Source organism: Lathyrus oleraceus, chromosome 5 (genome assembly GCF_024323335.1).
Source record: "Lathyrus oleraceus cultivar Zhongwan6 chromosome 5, CAAS_Psat_ZW6_1.0, whole genome shotgun sequence".
NCBI lineage: Eukaryota > Viridiplantae > Streptophyta > Magnoliopsida > Fabales > Fabaceae > Lathyrus > Lathyrus oleraceus.
This window is the reverse complement of record NC_066583.1, coordinates 106,978,959-106,999,730: the sequence shown is the minus strand read 5'-3', so window position 1 is coordinate 106,999,730 and position 20,772 is coordinate 106,978,959. Positions and strand designations below refer to the sequence as shown.

General features: G+C 38.5%; 1 non-coding gene across 1 annotated transcript; it reads right to left on the bottom strand.

Moving 5' to 3' along the window:
* Positions 1-2,220: 2,220 nt before the first annotated feature.
* On the bottom strand, positions 2,221-2,327 carry LOC127089568 (small nucleolar RNA R71). Its single transcript, XR_007791147.1, has one exon. It is a non-coding gene; the product is annotated as a small nucleolar RNA R71 (small nucleolar RNA).
* Positions 2,328-20,772: the final 18,445 nt, after the last annotated feature.

Sequence of the window (20,772 nt, the reverse complement as noted above, 5' to 3'; positions counted from 1 at the left end):
GTTTTCAGGTTTTCAGTCTAATCAGAGCCCCGATCGAGAAAAGGAGCGAAAATGAGCTAAAAAGCCTTAAAAACAGCATTTTACACTTGTGGCTCCCACTGTGGCGGGCGCCATGGGTCCAGCCATGACGTGTCCCAGTTTCAACCTCTCCTCAACTGCCACATCTCCCACGATCTCCACTTGGACGCTGTAGTTTCCTCCTGTGGCGGGCACCATGATATTATGGCGGGCGCCACAAGAACAAAATGGTTCCCGCCCATTTTCAAACTAGGGGAATCCTTGTAATTCCCATGTTTTTTCTTGCCTATAAATAGAACCTTGATTTCATTTGTTTGATCATCCAAATTTAGTTACAACTAGGCATATATCAGTATTGTGTAAAAGTGGTAATCACTTCACATCGGAGTGTTGCCACACTGTGTAATCGAGTTTGGAGCATTTTGGAAGGAAGTTTAATCCTGCCGCCATTTTCATTTCTGTTATGCACTTTATTCGACCCTCCAATTAGAGCAGGTTTTATTGCTTTACCTTTGTCTACTTTACTTTCCCGCACTGCCTTTACTTTGTTTACTTTCCCGCACTACCTTTACTTTGTTTACTTTCCCGCACTGCCTTTACTTTGTTTACTTTCCCGCACTACCTTTACTTTGTTTACTTTCCCGCACTGCCTTTTACTTTGTTTATTTCTCACACTGCACTACTTTCCTTTATTTCTTGCACCACACTACTTTTATTTACTTTCCTGCACCCGCACTACTTTAACTTATTTTCCGCACTCGCACTACTTTTATTTACTTTCCTGCACTCGCACTTATTACCCTTTTATAAAGTCTTTTATTTATCCGTTTTTATGATAAAAATTAAAATGTATCTTTACTTTACCATGTCTGGCTAAACCTATAAAGGTTAGAATGTAAGGATCGTAACTGAACCAATAATCCGTACAATTGTTCGTAGAAACACTTAAGGGCTATTTTGACTTTCAACTTAAGTTTTCCCGCACTTAATTTCCGTTGGGTGAGATCGAAAGTCGTCCGACACCTTTTTAAATTTAGTTGTTTTTAACTATTTCAAATACAGCGAAAGCGCTTTATTTAGTTCATTAGGAGTTTTTAACTTAAAAAGAAAAGTGATTTTAAAACTATTTTCGGACGCATTTATAAGTTTAGAGTCTGGTTCTTGAGAACCTCTTTTGGTTAAGAAATCTAGGTCAAAATACTTTTCAACTTAGTAAAGACACTATATTTCTTAAAAATAGGTTTACTACTCTAACGCAATGCGCGCCTTTTTATAAGTGACAATAAGAGGGTTTGATTAGGGAGTACAACTCGGTTCTGAATACGCGAAAGCGACAGTTCCCGTTAAATTGGTTCTTTTCAAAGTAGGAAACATTTCCCATAAGTAATTCTATTAGCAAGTACTTGGATTATTAATTGATTATGTGAATTACATTCGAACCTGTCTTTATTAATTGAATTTAATTTAATACTTTATTTTTCATTGTGCACTCTTAAAAAACCTATTTCTATTACCTTAGATAAACACCGTAACAATAGATAACGATAGATTGACTTTTGGTCTCTGTGGATTCGACAATCTTTTATATTACTCTGACGCGTTCGTATACTTGTGAAAAATAACGCATCAAGTTTTTGGCGCCGTTGCCGAGGACCAATTTCTTCAAATTTTGTACCCTATTGTTATATCATTTAGACTTAGGTTGTTACCTGCCGGTCAATGCGAAGGACTCGTAGCACCGGAAGCTTAGTAGATCCTCTGGCGGAACCTGAACGTTACGCTCACGCACGTTTATTTTTCCATAGAATTAGGAGAGTTATGGCCGAAGATCAAAATCAAAGACCTCTTAAGGATTTCGCCCAACCATCCAACGAAGAACCTAGTTCTAGTATAGTAAACCCAACCATCCCAACTAATAACTTCGAACTTAAACCCTCCCTGTTGCAACTAGTGCAACAGAGACAATTTGCAGGTCTTGCTACTGAGAACCCAAACCAACATTTAAAAATCTTTCTCCAATTAGCAGACACTTTTAAAACCAATGGAGCTTCTCCTGAGGAAATCCGTTTAAGATTATTCCCTTTCTCCCTCAGAGATAAAGCCCTATCATGGTTAGATTCCCTTCCACCCAATTCCATAACAACTTAGGAAAACCTTATAAAAGTATTCCTTTCTAGATACTTTCCCCCAAGTAAGACCGCCGTTCTTCGAAACCAAATAACCAGATTTACCCAGAACCAAGAAGAATCGGTGTTCGAAACCTGGGAGAGATATAAAGAGCTGTTAAGAGCATGCCCACATCATGGTTTAGAAAATTGGTTAATCCTTCAGACCTTCTATAATGGACTTAACTATAACACTAAGATGACCATCGATGCTGCCGCAGGCGGCGCACTAATGAACAAACCTTACCCTGAAGCTAATACCCTCATCGACGATATGGCTCAAAACCATCAATCATGGGGAGTTGAATGAGTGACAGTTGAGAAGAAGGAAGCCCAAGGAGGAGTACATGAGTTAAGCTCTATAGACATGATGCAAGCTAAAATGGATGCGTTGGCCCTCAAGGTTGAGCATATGTGTATAAACCTGAACACTGCAACTGTAGTTTCGTCGGATTGTGAGATATGTGGAACCAAAGGACACCAATCTGCAGAATGCTGTCTCTTAAACAAAACCAACTCTGAGCAAGTGAACTACGCCCAAGGGAACCCATATTCTAATACCTACAACCCTGGATGGAGGAATCACCCGAACTTCTCCTATAAGAACAATAACCCTATCCAAAATACTGCACCTCCGAGACTACCAGGTTACCAAGCCCCAAGACCAAATCAGCCTACGAAGTGGGACCGCTTATGATGAGCCATTTAACCCGAGATTGAGTGAACCCAAAACTTCTAAGGAATATACCGAACCCACGAACAAAGTGAAGTAACCAGAGGAATCTGAAAAACAGGAAGGTTAAGAAAAAGGAGAAGAACCTAAAGATAAAACTTATGTACCACCCCCTCCATATAAACCACCGATACCATATCCATAAAGACTCAAACAGACCTAGATCAATAACCATTATCAGAAATTCATTAAGGTTATTGAAAAACTTCACATAGAAATCCCTTTCACAGAAGCCATCACCCAAATACCTTCTTATGCAAAATTTCTCAAAGACATCCTTACCAACAAACGTGGACTCGATGATCCGAAGCCCTAGGAATGCAATTCTATTTCCGAGAATAAGTTAGCCAAAAAAAAAATAAAGATCCTGGAAATTTCTCAATTCCTTGTGTTTTGGGAAGTCATGTCATCGAAAAAGCTTTTCTAGACTTAGGAGCTAGTGTGAGCTTAATGCCTTTAGCAGTTTGTGAGAGGTTAAACTTAGGAGAATTACAACTTACTGAGATGTCACTTCAATTAGCCGATAGATCTGTTAAGTATGCGATAGGAATATTAGAAGATGTCCCTGTTAGGATAGGTCAGTTATTTATCCCTACTGATTTTGTTGTCATAGACATTAAAGAGGATGATGATATACCAATCCTTCTAGGTAGACCATTCTTATCAACTGCAGGAGCCATAATAGATGTCAAGAGAGGAAAGTTGACCTTTGAGGAAGGTGACGAGAAGATAGAATTTATACTTTCAAAATTTCTTATGGCACTTGTGATGGGAGACGCATGTTATGCCATAAATATCATTAATGAATGCGTTAGGGAAATAGAACAAGAAGAAATCACAAAAACAATTAAGTTGCCATCAACTCTCATACTGGAATATGATAAGGAAGCCCTACATAGATGATAACCATTACGAATGTTTATCCTTTACCCCAGATCCCATGCCATGCCCTAAGAAACCAACCTTTGAACTTAAGGATCTGCCTAAGAACTTGAGATATGAGTTTCTTGATGAAGAGATGAACCGTCCAGTTATATTCAGTGCTACCTTGAGCCAAGAGGAAACAAACCAACTCTTAGATGTTTTACGAAGATATCCCTCAGCCTTAGGATATAATATCTCTGATCTGAAAGGTATAAGCCCATCCGTATGCATGCATCAGATTTTGCTAGAGGAAGATTCAAAGCCCTCCAAGAGAACATCAGAGAAGAATAAACCCTATAATGAGTGATGTTGTTAAAAGAGAAGTTCTTAAGTTACTTGAGGCAGGTATAATCCATCAGATCTCGGATAGTAAGTGGGTGAGCCCTGTGCATGTAGTACCTAAAAAGGGAGGCATCACAGTAGTGCAAAACGATAAAGGCGAACATATAGAAAAACGGATAGAAGGGAGATGACGGATGTGCATAGACTACAGAAAGTTAAATAAAGCAACCAAGACGGATCATTTCCCTTTACCATTTATAGACCAAATGTTAGAGCGTCTAGCCAGACACTCTTACTTCTGCTATCTAGGTGGATACTCTGGATTCTTCCAAATACCTATCCACCCCGAAGATCAAGAGAAAACTACCTTTACATGCCCTTATGGAACTTTTGCCTACAGACAAATGCCATTCGGACTCTGTAATGCCCCAGCTACTTTCCAATGATGCATGATGTCAATCTTTGAAGATTACCTAGATAGTATCATGGAAGTATTTATGGATGATTTTTCGGTTTGCATATTTGATTTTCAAAATTGTCTTGCTAACCTTGAGAAAATCATGGAGAGATGCGTGGAGGTAAACCTTGTGCTAAACTGGGAAAAGTGTCATTTCATGGTCACTGAAGGGATTGTTTTAGGACATATAGTTTTCGAAAAAGGTATTGAGGTAGATAGAGCTAAGATAGAAGTCATAGAGAATCTAAAACAACCCAAAACTATCAGAGAAGTCCGAAGTTTCCTTGGACATGCTGGATTCTACCGGCGTTTTATAAAAGACTTCTATAAAATAACTAAACCTTTAACTGGCCTTTTAATGAAAGATGAGGAATTCATTTTCAATGAAAAATGTAATGAAGCATTTAATCTTTTAAAGAAAGCGTTGATTTCAGCACCCATTATACAACCCCCTGATTGGTCAGAACCTTTTGCGATAATGTGCGACGCTAGTGATTATTCCGTTGGAGCCGTTCTAGGACAAAGGAAAGATAAAAAATTACATGTGATTTATTATGCCAGTAAAACCCTAGACGCCGCCCAACTTAACTAAGCAACTACTGAAAAAGAACTACTAGTTGTAGTTTTTGCTATAGACAAATTCAGATATTATCTAGTAGGAGCCAAAATTATAGTTTACACCGATCATGTTGCCATCCGTTACCTATTAAGTAAAAAAGATGCCAAGCTCAGGTTACTCCGATCGATTTTGTTAATACAAGAGTTTGATTTAGATATCTGAGATAAAAAAAAGGCACTGAAAATGTAGTAGCTGATCACCTTTCTATGCTAGAACACCTGAAACGAGACTTCGTACCCATAAATGATGATTTTACCAATGATAGACTGATAGCTAAACTAGAAGCCATTGAAGACGATAGCCTAGGCCCTCATGAGCACCTCCAAAAAAGCCTTAGCAGTGTTGCCAGATCATTCGAGGGAATTATTCATGTAGGAGGGATTGTCACGCAGATTGCCATTGCCTTAGGCCTATCCCGCAAGCTGCTCCATCTCAGGACTTTCTATGGCTATACTACTATGGATATTGATTTCTGCTTGAACAAAGGATTGATGAGGAGATCCTCTTTCAATCCCAGAGAGTTCAGATTGTTGATTGATAGCGAGACGATACACTACTTTATACGGCCAGACCCGATGATGACCAGTGTTCATGACCCAGCTAACTGGAGTTATGCTTTGGAAGGTCATGGAGAGACTGTTGAGGAGCCTAGATCCCCTCCTGTTGTTGATTATACTCATACGCCACTTTCGCCTAGGATTATTGTGCTCTCTAAATATTTTATCTTTGCAGCCCCCAGATGTTCGCACGCAGATTGCCGAGTGTCGCAGAGAGACTGCCAAGCTTAGGCAGGAGGTGGCTGACCTTACTTTACAGATTGAGGTATCCGATTTTACACATGCTATTGAGGCTGATTTTTTGTACCGAGAGAGTAGAGCTTCGTCAGGAGATAGCTGTACTTCGTGGATCCAGTCAGGCAGAGGACCACCCTACTGTTTGAGCTTACCGTCTCGTTTACCTTTTCTTATTTATGCTTATATTATTTTTCTCATTTCCCAGACTTATTTTATATTATCGCATTTGATACATTTTCAAATTATGTTAGCACTTCGATATTTCCATATATATATATATATATATATATATATATATATATATATATATATATATATATATATATATATATATATATATATATATATATTTTATGTGTGTGTTTATTTCCTTTATATTCATATTATAGTCTAATAGTATTTTTAATTGTTTTAATGTTTAAATTTTATTTCCATAAATTGTGCAAGCTTTATTTTATCAGGAAAAATAATGAAAATGCTATCCGGACCCCCAGACCAAAAACATCATGGGGAATCCCATACCAAAATCTTCAAATTCCGACCCAGCTCAATTTTCCTCTTGTGGCGCCCGCCATAAACCTTATGGCGCCCGCCACGGCGTCTGGTATATGCGGGGCAGATTCACATAATCCACCATTTTTGGCCCTTCAAACTTCCAAAACCCATTTTTTCCTCTTCCAAAAACTCCCTTGAACCCCACAAAAGCTCTTACATTTATCATCTTTCCACCATACAATTTACCTTTCCAACTTCCATTTTAATTTTCATCCATCAATATCCATAAAAATCCCACCTTTACCATCCTATATATATAAACCCATTTTCATCTTCTTCAACATATTTAAAAAGCAAAACAATGGAGTTCAATGGATATATTCTTCGCGAAGGGAAACCTGGGGATAGGCAGAGAAAGATTACTGAAAGGTTGCAAAATCGGGAAATTCTCCCGACGAGGTATGTGGACGATAACTGTCCGTATACTTTGGGTATCTTTAAGACTCTAATTTTGACCCTAAGATCCCTCATGGCATCATAACATTTTCTCATTGCATTGCCTCAAGGATCATATCATGTTTGGCTCCTTAACCTTAGGGTTGGGACTTGTGTGAGTGGTTTGAGACCACCAAGCATGCTTGAATTGTATATTATTGCTTTTCTTATTTTGATTACTAACCAAAAGCACAAAAATATGTCACTAACATTTTTGTTTTGAAGCTCAAGTGATCATGTGCTCCATTGCTCCTAGGAGGCTCCAAAGCTCAATGAAGTGGCTAGATGAATATGAGAACAAGCATGACAATGGTCCACAAAGTTCATAATCATCATATATGTTTCCCAAGTATCTCAATTTGCCAATTTGATCAAGATAACCCAAAGGGCTTGAGGATTGTTTCCCAAGGAAACCCTAATTCAATTGTGCATTAACTGTGCATTCTTTCGTTCATTATTTTATGAATATATGAGCCTATGTGAGTATCCTAAATCATTCATTCATCAATATTTGAAGTTTGGCCTTGAGAAGTTGACCACTCAAGTCATCTGACTAAACTGAGGATCACTAAGATACAACTTTTTATGTGTTTGTCAAATGAAGATGACCCTAAGAGTATAAATGTTCTTCAGAACCATATGAACAACTTTCATGTTCATAAAAAATCCATTTGAAACTTGGAAGGTCATCATTAATTTCAAAACATTATAGGTCATTTTGACTGAAACCCTAATTTTTGGTCAAATTCCCAACGACCTAACTTCCTTATTTTTTTGGATTTTGAGGTGAGACCAAATGCATTGGAAAGATTAAGATGTATAATTAAAATGTTATGTTGGACAAAATTTCATAATCCTAAAAGAAAAACATGTGATAATACAAAAACATTATAGGTCACTTTGGACCAAAGCCATTGAATTTGAAAAATGTCCAACTTCAAGTGCCCATAACTTTCTCATGAAAAATGTAAATTATGAAAACTTTGAGTCTAAATTGATCATATTGAAAATATATACAACTTTGATGTTGGAGGTTTTTCCATTTGAGGCTTGCATCATTAAAGCAGAAGGGCTTGAAGTTGCTTGGTTTTGGCAAAACATTCAAAGGGGACTTAGACATGTTTTGTACCCCAAACTTCACAGCCAATTTTCATAAATTTCTAAACTCCAAATGAATTTTTGCCCAACATGACTTTCGTTCCTTATTCCAAGAGCTTTCCAACCATTACTCATATGACCATTTTTGGATTTTCCATGTGGGAGTTTCGAAGAGCTTAAAGTTTATGTCCATTTGTGCAATTCACTTTATAACTTGATATGCAAGCAAATGTCAGGCCTTGTGCATGTCCAATTCACTTTAATATGATCTCAGCATGCATTTCCATTTATTCTTGGGCTTTGCAAGCTCCTGTACATGCCCATGCATGAAGGATCCAAGTTTCATGCACACGAGCAAAACACCATATTGCATCAAGTTCAGCTATAAATAAAAGAGCCTTGAGCTTCATTCCACAACCTGAAGGAGATCTGAATCACTGCTGGATTGAAAACCAAACCCTCACTCAAAGGAATTTCAGTTTTCAATTTCAATTTCAAGCTTGAATTTCAACATCCTTAGTTGATCTTCACAACTCAATTCCTTAGCCTTGCCTCATCATCACACTTCCAGAACACGATTGGATCAAAAGCTTGGAGAATTTGTGTTGTCTGAGCCTGCATTTCAGAGGTAGAACCTCAATTTTTCTTGATCTAGATCTTTCTATACAATGTGAATTGTTTTGGTTTTTGTTGTTTTCTGAAGTCCTCATGGATGAGGCAGGCCAGTGGTGGTCTTAATTTCGTGAATCGTGACATTTCAGATCAAACACCATGATCTTCAAGCTCTTGTTTCTCTCTAAATAGGAACATTGAGAAGGATCCATGGTTACAGGGGTGATGTACATCACCCCAGCAACATTTTGATACCTTGATTTTTCATTTTTATTGAGGTTGAAATCCCTGCGCGTGGTGGCTGAAATAAGTTGGCTGGGCAGAGAAGATGGTGGTTTCCACCACCATCCCTACGTGGGGGCATCTGAACCTTTGGATCTCATTTAAATATTATAATCGTGGCCTTGCGTTTGGTTGACTTGTTTTAATTCAATGTGTGATGCGCTTGACCTGAGCACATGCTATGACCGTGCCTCCGAGCCTTAGGATATATGTCACGTCAATTAACGAGACAATCCAATGGCAGGGGATTTTTGATATTTTCCTTTTTTTTTCCAAATAATTCCTTTTATTTTAAAAAATTCATAAATATTTTATTTGAAGTCACAAAAATATGAGACCAATGCCAAAAAAAATCTTGAAAAATCTAGTTTCATATTTTGATTTTTAATTATTTTTGTGACCTTATTTAATATTTTTTGTGAATTATTTGGTTTTTAATAGTTTTTAATTCATTTTAAATACTTTTTGATATCTAAAAAATCCAAAAATATTTTCTTAACACATATGGATCATGATAAGTCAATGAAGAATAGTCTCATCAATTTCTCAATTGATTTGAGGTTTATTTGAGATTTTAATTCATTTGTGTTATTTTTCATTGTTTTTAATAGATTAAAAATAGTTTCTGATCTCAAAAATTGTTGAGAAAATTTGTCAAACCTTATTTGACCATGTTAGACCTATGAGAATTTAATTGGACTTGTTGAAGTTGATTTGAATTGAATTTGAGGTTTGACAATATTTTATCCATTTTATTTTTGCATTTATTTTTTATTCAAAAATACCAAAAAAATATGTTTGACTTGTTGACTTCTAATCTTCATTTCTCTTCTGTTTAGCCTTGGTTGATGATGATTAGGTTCACTTTTGACCAATTGTGTTTAACACTTTATTTCTCTTTACATTCATTTCATCTTCATCCCATTTCTTTTTATTTTGGCCAATGAGTTAATGTCTTATGGTTGGTCTTGACATATGAGAGGTTTAACCTTCTTTGATCCAAATCAAACTCAACTTGATCCATGATCAAGTGAGTTGCTTTGTGTCCAAGATAGGTTGCTTCTTGATCAAGCAAAAAACCTAAAGTCCATTCAAGGCCTTTCTTCTTTTCTTTTGGCATGGCAAGTTTTTGGAGCTTGGCTTACTAGTCATGATCTCTAACTTGTGTTTATTTACCTATAGTTTTATTGACCGGCCTCAGATAGGTGTGACTACTACATTAGTCCACTTTCGATTGCTTAACATAGCGCTAAATTGTCTTATGACAAACTAACATAACCACTAATTACTAACTTTAATTTGAGCATTTAATTTCTTGCAATTTACTTTAATTCAATTTACTTTCTTGCTCATTTATTCATATTGCTTTTCATTTTGCTCACTTGAGCCCATATTTTATGTTTATGTCATTTTGCTTTTGCTCATTTGAGATCATTATTGTATATAAATATATTGTTGTCTTGTGTTTTGCTTGTGTGAACCCAATGCAAAAAGGAGAAAGGACTTACCTATGCTTAAAGGAGTTCAAGAGCAACTAGGCCTCATGCCTTTAGAATGCTAAGCTTTTTGAAGAGTAACTACGCCTCATGCCTTTAGAATGCTAAATCTCAAAATTGACTTCAAAGGACTTCCTAATCTAAACTCATTCTTTGTCCATTCCTCTTATTGTGTTGTGAACTTTTTGATGTTTGTTCTTGTGTGATAGGGATTCCATCTTGAGATAGTAAGAAGGACCATTGTCATGAGTAGCCAAGTTAAGAGAGACAAACTAAATGGAGATCCTAGGCGCTTGAATCTAATTGTGTGATTGCTTGAGTGTTTGTTAAGTCCAAAGGAAAGGAGCATCTTGAATCATCTCTATGATTTCAAGAAAAGGAACTCCAAGGGTTTTATCTCTTCTCTTATCTTTGTATGCTTTAGGACTAGCCCTTCTCTTCTTCTCCTCATTCTAACCCAAGCCAAACTCTTTTTGTGCAAACTTTGACTTCGTTTCAAATTAGAAACCTAGGCCTTATGCCCTTGACTTTTCAAAATCATTTCATCAATACTCATTTGTGAATAAATCTTAATCCAACTTTGACTTCATTTTGTAAATAAATATAACTTGTAAATATAACTCACTTCAAGTTGATTTTGTGGTTCCAATGGCCACCTTTATTAAAACTTTTCATATACATTAGTCATAGGATTGAGTTATCATAGTGGTTGATGTAAACCTCACCTTATCCTTAGTGATTGGACTATAAGTCTTCCATACTTATTATAGGGTTAACCCCTCACTAGTATGTTGAAGCTCTCCTCACATGGTGGATTGTTGGTTTAGGTTGAGTTTTCTCCCTTTGATAACAAAATACCTTAAGGTTTTTGATCAAATCAATTCACCAATCTTTGAGATTTTTACCCCGAACTACGAGGTTTTGATCCTACTTTTATGATGGTACGTAGGCAATGGGTTCATCCATTCAAACAACAAAATTGTAAATATAATTCAATCTCTTCTCATCCCTCCAATCTTTTGCACATATTTTCACAAACACCAACCTTTTGCACATACCCCCTTACCTAGATCTCTGACATTTTTATTAGTTTTTGATTTGATAAAACTTCTTACTTGGCTTTTGTTCGCTTTTTAGCTTTTCCTTTGGACAAATAAAAGTGTGGTGGCGACTCGAATTGTATGTTTACTTTTGGTTTAGTCAATAAACCATAAGGTAACGAATACCCCGCTACAGAAAAGTGGCGACTCTGCTGGGGATTAACCTCTCTAGTGGGTTTAGCCTACTTTTTGCTTGTATGTTATATGTTTATATTTAATGATGAGATATTTTTGTGCAAATTTGGGATGACTGCATTGTTTGTAATGTATGAATTTCTTGATATACTAATTGCTTGTATGCTTGGTGGTTTCTTGTGAGATGAGTTCTATACCCGAACTCGAGTGCACTTATGATAGGAGAATGGCATAGTCTTGTTGACTTGTGTGGAGTTATTCCTTAGCAAGTTGACTTGCAAGCCCATTCACTTGGTTGAGGTCTTGTTAGGATCAATAATGTCACACGAGTAGTCGTGGTTAGGCATTACTCTTTCCAATATAAACCTTAGAAGCCCAGGACCTTAGATACCTAGCCCATCTTGGCCTATTTTAGGACGTAGTGCGAAGGTCGTTCAAGTGTAAGATTTGATACGATTGTTACGCGATACTACACTCATAAGAGTCTCTCTTGAGAATATTTATGGAAAACGAGTATTCGTTTTATCCGATAATATCCGAAAGATGAGATGATGACTATGGGGACCTTTTTAGAACATGATTGTCAGGTTTAACCATAGTACACTCCCATTGGGTGGTTCTTAACCGAGATTCCATGCTCGTGACTTACAACAAACCCTTGATTCGCGGTTGATCCGTTCTCGTATATCCTCAATATCAATGGAACTTGGATGTTGATAAGGTGTAAACCATAATCCACCAAAATGGATGATTGATATTAATGGTGACGCGAGCCATCTCGTGACCTTTGTGTGGTGTGACTTGCTTGATCCTTGAGTGTGATTGTTGCATCCATGCATTCATGCATTAATATGCATCCATATCATCAACCCTGAAAATTCTCAAGGAACTTAAGAGGTCTATTTGCAAATTTTCAGACATGGATAAACAAAGAAGGAATACGAAGAAGTATAGTTTCAGACAACCCGACTTGAAAGAGTAAAAGAGTTTGATATCCTATGTATTAGAGCCTTTGGAGTTCAAAGCGCGCCATGGGAAGCTTTTGTCTATTCTTTCTACCAAGGTGGATGAGGGTCTGATGAGTGTGTTGGTGCAGTTCTACGATCCTCTGTACCGTTGCTTCACTTTTCCGAATTTCCAACTTTTGCCTACACTTGAGGAGTATGCCAATCATGTGGGTATACCTATTCTTGATCAGTTGTCGTTCAGTGGTTTGGAGAAGGTTCCTTATTCCCAAGAGATTGCTGACATGCTTCACATAGATGTATCTGATATTGTTGCTCATATGACTACCAAAGGTGGAATTTAAGGTCTCCCATCTGATTTTCTCATTGCCCAAGCTACTTTGTTTGGGAAGGCCATGAGTGAGGACGCCTTTGAATCCATATTTATACTTCTCATCTATGGATTAGTGTTATTCCCCAACATCGACAATTTTGTGGATGTGAACGCTATTAGGATTTTCTCTTCTCTTAATCTCATTCCGACTTTGTTGGGTGACACTTATTTTTCTTTGCATATGAGGAATGCAAAGGGTTGTGGATCCATTGTGTGTTGTATGCCTTTGTTGTACAAGTGGTTTATTTCGCACTTGCCTCATACGCTCGCCTTCAAGGAGAACAAGGGATGTCTACGGTGGTCTACGAGACTTATGTCTCTCACTAATGATGATATCTTTTGGTATAACCGTGTGTATGATGGCGTTCAGATTATTGATTCTTGTGGTGAGTTCTCCAATGTGCCTCTTCTTGGTACATGTGGTGGAATTAACTATAAACCTGTCTTGGCCCGCCGTCAGCTTGGGCTCCCCTTAAAGGATAAACCTAACAACATTCTGTTGGAAGGCGTGTTCTTTCAAGAGGGTAAAGATCCCCAGAACTTGAAGGAGGGGATGGTCCGCGCCTGGCGCAAAGTTCAAAGGAAGGGAAGGAAAGAGCTTGGTCTGAAGAATTGCATTGCTTTTTGGAACCCTACACCGCTTGGGTAAGGAAGAGAATCTCGAGTACCGTATGCCATATGATTATCCAAGACCTACCCCTATGGTTATGGTTGGGCCTTTAACCCTCCCTAACCAAGGAGTAGAGGAGTTGAGAGATGAATATCAGTCGCGTGCTTGGGTTCGTAAGCGAGAGGAACTTCTTCAGCAGCTCAGAGATAAGGATGCAGATATAGAATTTCTGGAGCATCAGGTTATTAATGAGCCTGATGATGTAGTTACTTCTCTTCTTCCTCAGTCATCCAGGTTTTGGAAGAGGAAGTATGATCGGCTCGCCAAGGAGAAAGTCGACATGGAAGCAGCTTATGAGAGAGAGGTGAAGAGGATTCGTGCAGCTTATCTTCTAATCTCGAGAGCTTTGGACGATTGTTTCTAGGGCTCCATAGGATGTTTATTCTCCTTTCCTCTTGTATTGTATTTGGTTACCAAAACTGTACTACTTCATTGGTGTAAGAGTTTCCAAATATTATTGCTATGAGTATTCCATATATGTCTTAAAAGATTAATATTTTCAAATATTTGCAAAGAGATATCTATAAAGTTCCTCTAATTAAAAACAAATCATATGCACCAACATTGCATGCATCATATGCATAAGCAGGATTTGCTCTGAGCTTCTTGATTAGTGGTCTAACTCTTTGCTCTTCATTTATTTTGAAGACAAGTTGACGCACCGGTATAACAAAAGAGTTAATCATCCAAGGATAATGGAGCATTTAGAGCAAGAGAACCGGGAACTGAAAGAAGAGATTGTTAGGCTGACTGCCATGATGGAGTCAGTGTTGGCCGCTCAAAGCCAAGCTTCGCCAACTCCTGCAACTCCTCCCTAGAGGACTGTCATTTCTGAGGTTGCTACCTCAACTGTGCCTGCTGCAACAGCCTATTTTGCTTCGTCTATGCCAGCTGGGTTCCCTTGGGGAATGCCTGCTAATTTTGTGCCCGAGGGTTTTGCTCCTACTCTCGCTTCTCTGCCGGCATCTAGTCCGGTCCTTTTTGTGCCACCTCCCGTTGTGCACACCTTACCACGAGTTGAAGACACCATCTATTATTCCAAGCCATCTAAGGGCCCAGACGTATATGAGAAGATGGATGAAATGAAAGACCAATTCCTTGAGCTGCACAAGGAACTAAAGACTCTGAGGGGTAAGGACCTCTTTGGTAAAAGTGCTGCTGAGTTGTGCCTCGTGCCCAATGTGAAAATCCCTATTAAATTCGAAGTACCTAACTTTGAGAAATATAAGGGAAACACATGCCCGCTCAGCCATCTTGTGATGTATGCTCGCAAGATGTCAACTCAAACAGACAATGACCAACGACTTATCCATTACTTCCAGGATAATTTATCAGGTGTTGCACTCCGGTGGTACATGGGGCTGGAGAGTGCGAACATCCGCTCTTTCAACGATCTTGGCGAGGCCTTCGTCAAGCAATACAAATATAATGTGGATATGGATCCTGATAGGGACCAGCTGAGGGCAATGTCCCAAAAAGAGAAGGAAACCTTCAAGGAGTACGCCCAGAGATGGCGCGAATGGGCAGCTCAGATAGTGCCACCCTTGGAAGAGAAGGAGATGACAAAGATCTTTTTGAAGACTTTGAGCTCTTTCTACTATGAAAGAATGATCGCCAGTTCTCCCTCAGACTTCACCGAAATGGTGAATATGGGGATGAGATTGGAGGAAGGGGTCCGCGAAGAACGATTATCCAGAGAAGACAGCTCTTCAGCAAAGAGATATGGGAGCTTTGCTAAGAAGAAGGAGGGAGAGACACATGATGTGTCCTCTTATATCAAAAGAAGGCCCTCTGTAAAGAGGAAGAATGTTCGTCCTGCCATTAACCAACACCAAGTGGCTCATATAGCACCTGCTTTTCGAGAAGTTCATCAAGAACAACAAGATCGTCCATAACAACAGGCCTACCAGCCTCAAAAGAACAATAACACCAGCACCAACTACTACGAGAGGAAGAGGGTAACTTTTGACCCAATTCCGATGACTTATGTTGAACTCTATCCTTCTTTGATCGATAGAAAGTTGATCACTCCACGAGACCCTCCTGCTATACCGACCAACCCTCAATGGTGGTATAAGCCAGAACTACACTATGTATATCATTTCGGTGATCTCGGACATGATATGGAGAATTGCTACCCGTTGAAGACCAAGGTGCAAGACCTTGTGAGAAGCGATATATTGTTTTTCGAGGACGTAGGTCCTAATGTGAAGAAGAACCCATTGCCCGAGCATGGGAAGGCTGCTGTTAATATGGTCCAGGGTTGTCCTGGCAAATATAAAGTCCTGTATGTTAATGACATAAGGCAATCATTGGTCGAGATGCATAAGCTGTTGTGTGAGCACAACCATTATGAGCATGACCATGATAGGTGTCAAGTGTGCACTATCAACGAAAAAGGATGACGACAAGTTAGAAAGGACATCCAAGAAATGTTGTATCAGGGAATGATCGAAATACTTCAGAATCGTGATGAGGAAGAATTTGATGTTATCTCCCCTGTTTTTAGAATTCTTGAGCCTGTTGTCGTCAAGTATGATGGCAGCAAGAAGAAAGTGTCACCATCTCTTGTGATCAAGCCAGCGGGCCCTGTCCCGTATGTATCAGATAAGGTTGTTCCCTATCGATACAACACTATGATGCTAGAAGATGGAAAGGAGGTTCTGTTGCCCTTAACCTCTGTTATGAGCATTTCTGACGTCAGTGGTGTGATCCGTAGTGGTCATGTTTTCTCGGCGTAGCCGAAACCCCATGAAGATGTCATGAGAAGAACCGCTGTTAATCCTGTCGGTTCGTGGGGACTTCTTTTTCGAACAATTTTGTTCCTGTTGTGAAGGGTGTTGACTCTGCTGTTCTTAATAGTACTCATGTCCTGGATGGCCAATCTAGCACTTTGAGAGAGGACGGTGATGAGATGCTAGGGCTCATCAAAAGGAGTGAATACAACATTGTTGATTAGCTGCTACAAACTCCATCAAGAAATCTGTCTTATCTTTGTTGTCGAATTCTGAGCCACACCGCGAAGCTTTGCAGAGGGTGTTGGACGTGGCATACATGGACCACGATGTCACTATTGAACAATTTGATAGCATTGTTGCAAATATAATCGCTTGCAACAATCTGAGCTTCTGTGAGGTTGATCTTCCTATAAGACCCCAATTTTGACCCTAAGATCCCTCACCAAGCATGCTTAAATTGTATATTATTGCTTTTCTTATTTTTGTTTACTAACCAAAAGCACAAAAATATGTCACTAACATCTTTTGTTTTGTAGTTTGATCCATGATAAGATCTGAGGCTCTTAGGAGACCCTATGCCCATTGAAGTGGCCAATGAAGATGATAGAAAGCATGAAAATGGTTCATAAGGCCCTCATCCATCAAATATGCCTCCCAAGTATCTCAAATTCATCATTTTGATCAAAGCAAACCAAAGGGCTTGAGGATTGTTTCCCAAGGAAACCCTAATTCATATGTGCATCAATTGTGCCTTGCTCATGAAGCAACCTCAACCCATGATCAAATACAATCAAGGGAAGTTATTTAATTCATCATTTAATGCATATTTGAGCTTATTTGAGTGTCCTCAATCATCAAGTCATCAGGATTTGAGGCATGGACTTGAGAAGTTGATAAGTCAATTCATCTAACTATTTTTGAAGTACACTGAGACCTAACGTTTAATGTGTTTGTCAAATGGAGATGACCCCAAGATAAACAATGTTCTTAAGAACCATACGAACAACTTTCATGTTCATCAAAAATTGATTTGAAGCTTGTAACGTCATCATTCATTTCAAAACATTATAGGTCATTTTGACTGAAATCCTAATTTTTGGTCAACTTCCCAAGAACATAACTCATTCATTTTTTATAATTTTGAAGTAGTATCAAATGCATTGGAAATTTTAAGCTGTCTACTTCATTTGTTGTGTTGAACAAATTTTTATAATCCTAAAAGAAATACATGTGATAATGTAAAACATTATAGGTCACTTTGCACCAAAGACATTGAAATGTGAAAAAGTTCAACTTCAAGTGCCCATAACTTCCTCATCAAAAATCCAAATGATGCAAAATTTGAGTCCAAATTGATTATTTTGAAAATATCTACAACGTTTATGTTGAATATTTTGCCATTTGGAGCTTGCATCATTGAAATAGAAGGGCTTGAAGTTTGGCCATTTTGGAAATTTTCACATACACATGTTTTGCACCTTGCACTTTATGGTCAATTTTCATCAATTTCCCAATTCCAAATTGTAAGACCCCAATTTTGACCCTAAGATCCCTCATGGCATCATAACATTGCATTTGCATAGCCTCAAGGATAATGAGCATTTTGGTTCCCTTTGCCTTTGGGTGGGACTCCTTGTGATTGATTTGAGATCACCAAGCATGCTTGAATTATACATCATTGTTTCTCTTACTTTTGTTTACTAAAAAAAAAAAAAAAAAAAAAGAAAAAGAAAAAAGAAAAGAAGAAAAACGAAAAAAAAAAACAACAACCTTACAACAAATGTGAAAAGGGCTCCCTAGGAGTACCTAGGATGATTTGGGTGAATAATACATTCCCATTGCATAACCAACCCCCTCACCTAGATCTCTGGCATTTTTACAAGTTTTTTATTCGATAAAACTTTTAGGTTTTTGTTCGCTTTTTAACCATTCCTTTGGATAAATAGAAGTGCGGTGGCGACTCGACTTGTATAATTTACCTTGGATTTAGTCAATATCTCTAATGGTAACGAATACCCCGCTACAGAAAAATGGCGACTCTGCTGGGGAATAAATAATTTTCCTAGTGGGTTTTGCCTACTTTTCATATTTGTTGTATTGTATTGTATATTTTTTTGTGACATATTTTTGTGCAATTTAGGATTACTGTATTGTATGTAATGATTGAATTGTTTGAATATTAATTCCTTGTATGCTTGGTGATCTTCGTGAGATGAGTTCTATACCCGGACTCGAGTGCACTTAGGATAGGAGAATGTCATAGTCTTGTCGACTTGTGTGGAGTTATTCCTTAGCAAGTTGACTTGCAAGTCCATTCACTTGGTGGAGGTTATGTTGGGATCAATAATGTCACACAAGTAAGTTGTGGTTAGACATTACTTTTCCAATATAGACCTTAGAAGCCAAAGACCTTAGTTTACCAAACCCATCTTGACCTATGCTTAGGATGTAGTGCGAAGGTCGTTCAAGTGTAAGATTTGATACGATTGTTACGCGATACTACACTCATAAGAGTCTCTCTTGAGAATATTTTTGGAATACGAGTAGTCGTTTCTCGATAATATCCAAAAGATGGGATGATGACTATGGGAACCTTTTGTAGAACATGTTTGGGAGGTTTAAACCCTAGTACACTCCCTTTTGGGTGGTTCTTAACCTAAACTCCATGCTCGTGACTTGCAACAAACCCTTGATTCATGGTTGATCCGTTCAGGTATCCTTAATATCAATGGAACTTGGGTGTTGATAAGGTGTAAACCATAATCCACCAAAATGGATGATTGATATTAAGGATAACATGATCCATCCCATGACCTTTGTTTGGTGTGCTTTGCTTGATCCTTGAGTGTGATTGTTGCATTCATGCATTCATGCACCCATTTGCATTCATATCATCAAAATAATAAGAAAATTTTCAAGGAACTTAAGGGGGTTTATTTGCAAAATTTTCAGACATGGAAAGACAAAGAAGGAATACAGAGAAGTACAGTTTCAGACAACCAGACTTGAAAGAGTTAAGGAATTTGACATCTTATGTATTAGATCCCTGTGGTTTCAAGGCTCGTTTCGGGAAGCTTCTTCCTCTTCTGACCACTCAGGTGGATGAAGGATTGATGAGTGTATTGGTGCAGTTTTATGATCCCTTGTAACGTTGCTTCACGTTTCCGGATTTCCAGCTTTTGCCTACCCTTGAGAAGTATGCTTATCTTGTGGGTATACCTATTCTGGATCGGGTTTCGTTCAGTGGCTTGGAGAGTATTCCTACTTCACAAGAGATAGCAGACATGTTGCACATAGATGAATCTCTGGTTGGTGCTCATATGACTACCAAAGGTGGAATTCAAGGTCTCCCTTCTGAGTTCCTCATTTCTCAAGATACTATCTATGGGAAGGCCATGAGTGAGGACGCCTTTGAGGCTATATTTGTCCTTCTTATCTATGGGTTAGTGTTGTTGCCCAACATCGACAAGTTTGTGGATGTGAACGCTATTAGGATTTTCTCTACTCTTAATCCCGTTCCGACTCTGTTGGGCGATACCTATTTCTCTTTACATATGAGGAATGCAAAGGGTGGTGGCACCATTGTGTGTTGTTTTTGCCTCTGTTGTATAAGTGGTTTATTCCTCACTTACCGCAGACGGTCTTCTTCAAGGAGAATAAGGGATGTCTACGATGGTCCACAAGACTCATGTCTCTCACTAATGATGATATCTCTTGGTATAACCGTGTGTATGATGGTGTGTAGATTATTGACTCTTGTGGCAAATTTTCCAAAGTACCTCTTTTTGGTACATGTGGTGGAATTAACTACAATCCTGTTTTGGCACGTCGGCAGCTTGGGTTCCCCTTAAAGGATAAACCCAATAACATTCTGTTAGAGGGTGTATTCTTTCAGGATGGTAAAGATCCCCAAGGCTTGAAAGCTAGGATGGTCCGCGCTTGGCGCAAGATTCATAAGAAAGGAAGGAAGGAGTTGGGTCCTAAGAATTGCATCGCTTTGGAGCCTTACACTGCTTGGGTAAGGAGGAAAGCTTCTGAGTATCTCATGCCTTACGAGTATCCGAGACCTACACCTATGATTGTGGCTGGGCCTTCAACCCTCCCTAATCAAGGAGTAGAAGAGTTGAGAGACGAAGATCGATCGCGTGCGTGGATCCGTGAAAGGGAAGAGTTGCTTCGCAGATTAAGGAGAAGGATGCTTTGATTGAGTTTCTTGAGCATCAGGTTATTGATGACCCTGATGATGTATGAACTTCTCTACTTCCTCAGTCTTCTAAGTTCTGGAAGAGGAGGTATGATCGACTCGCCAAAGAGAAGGCCG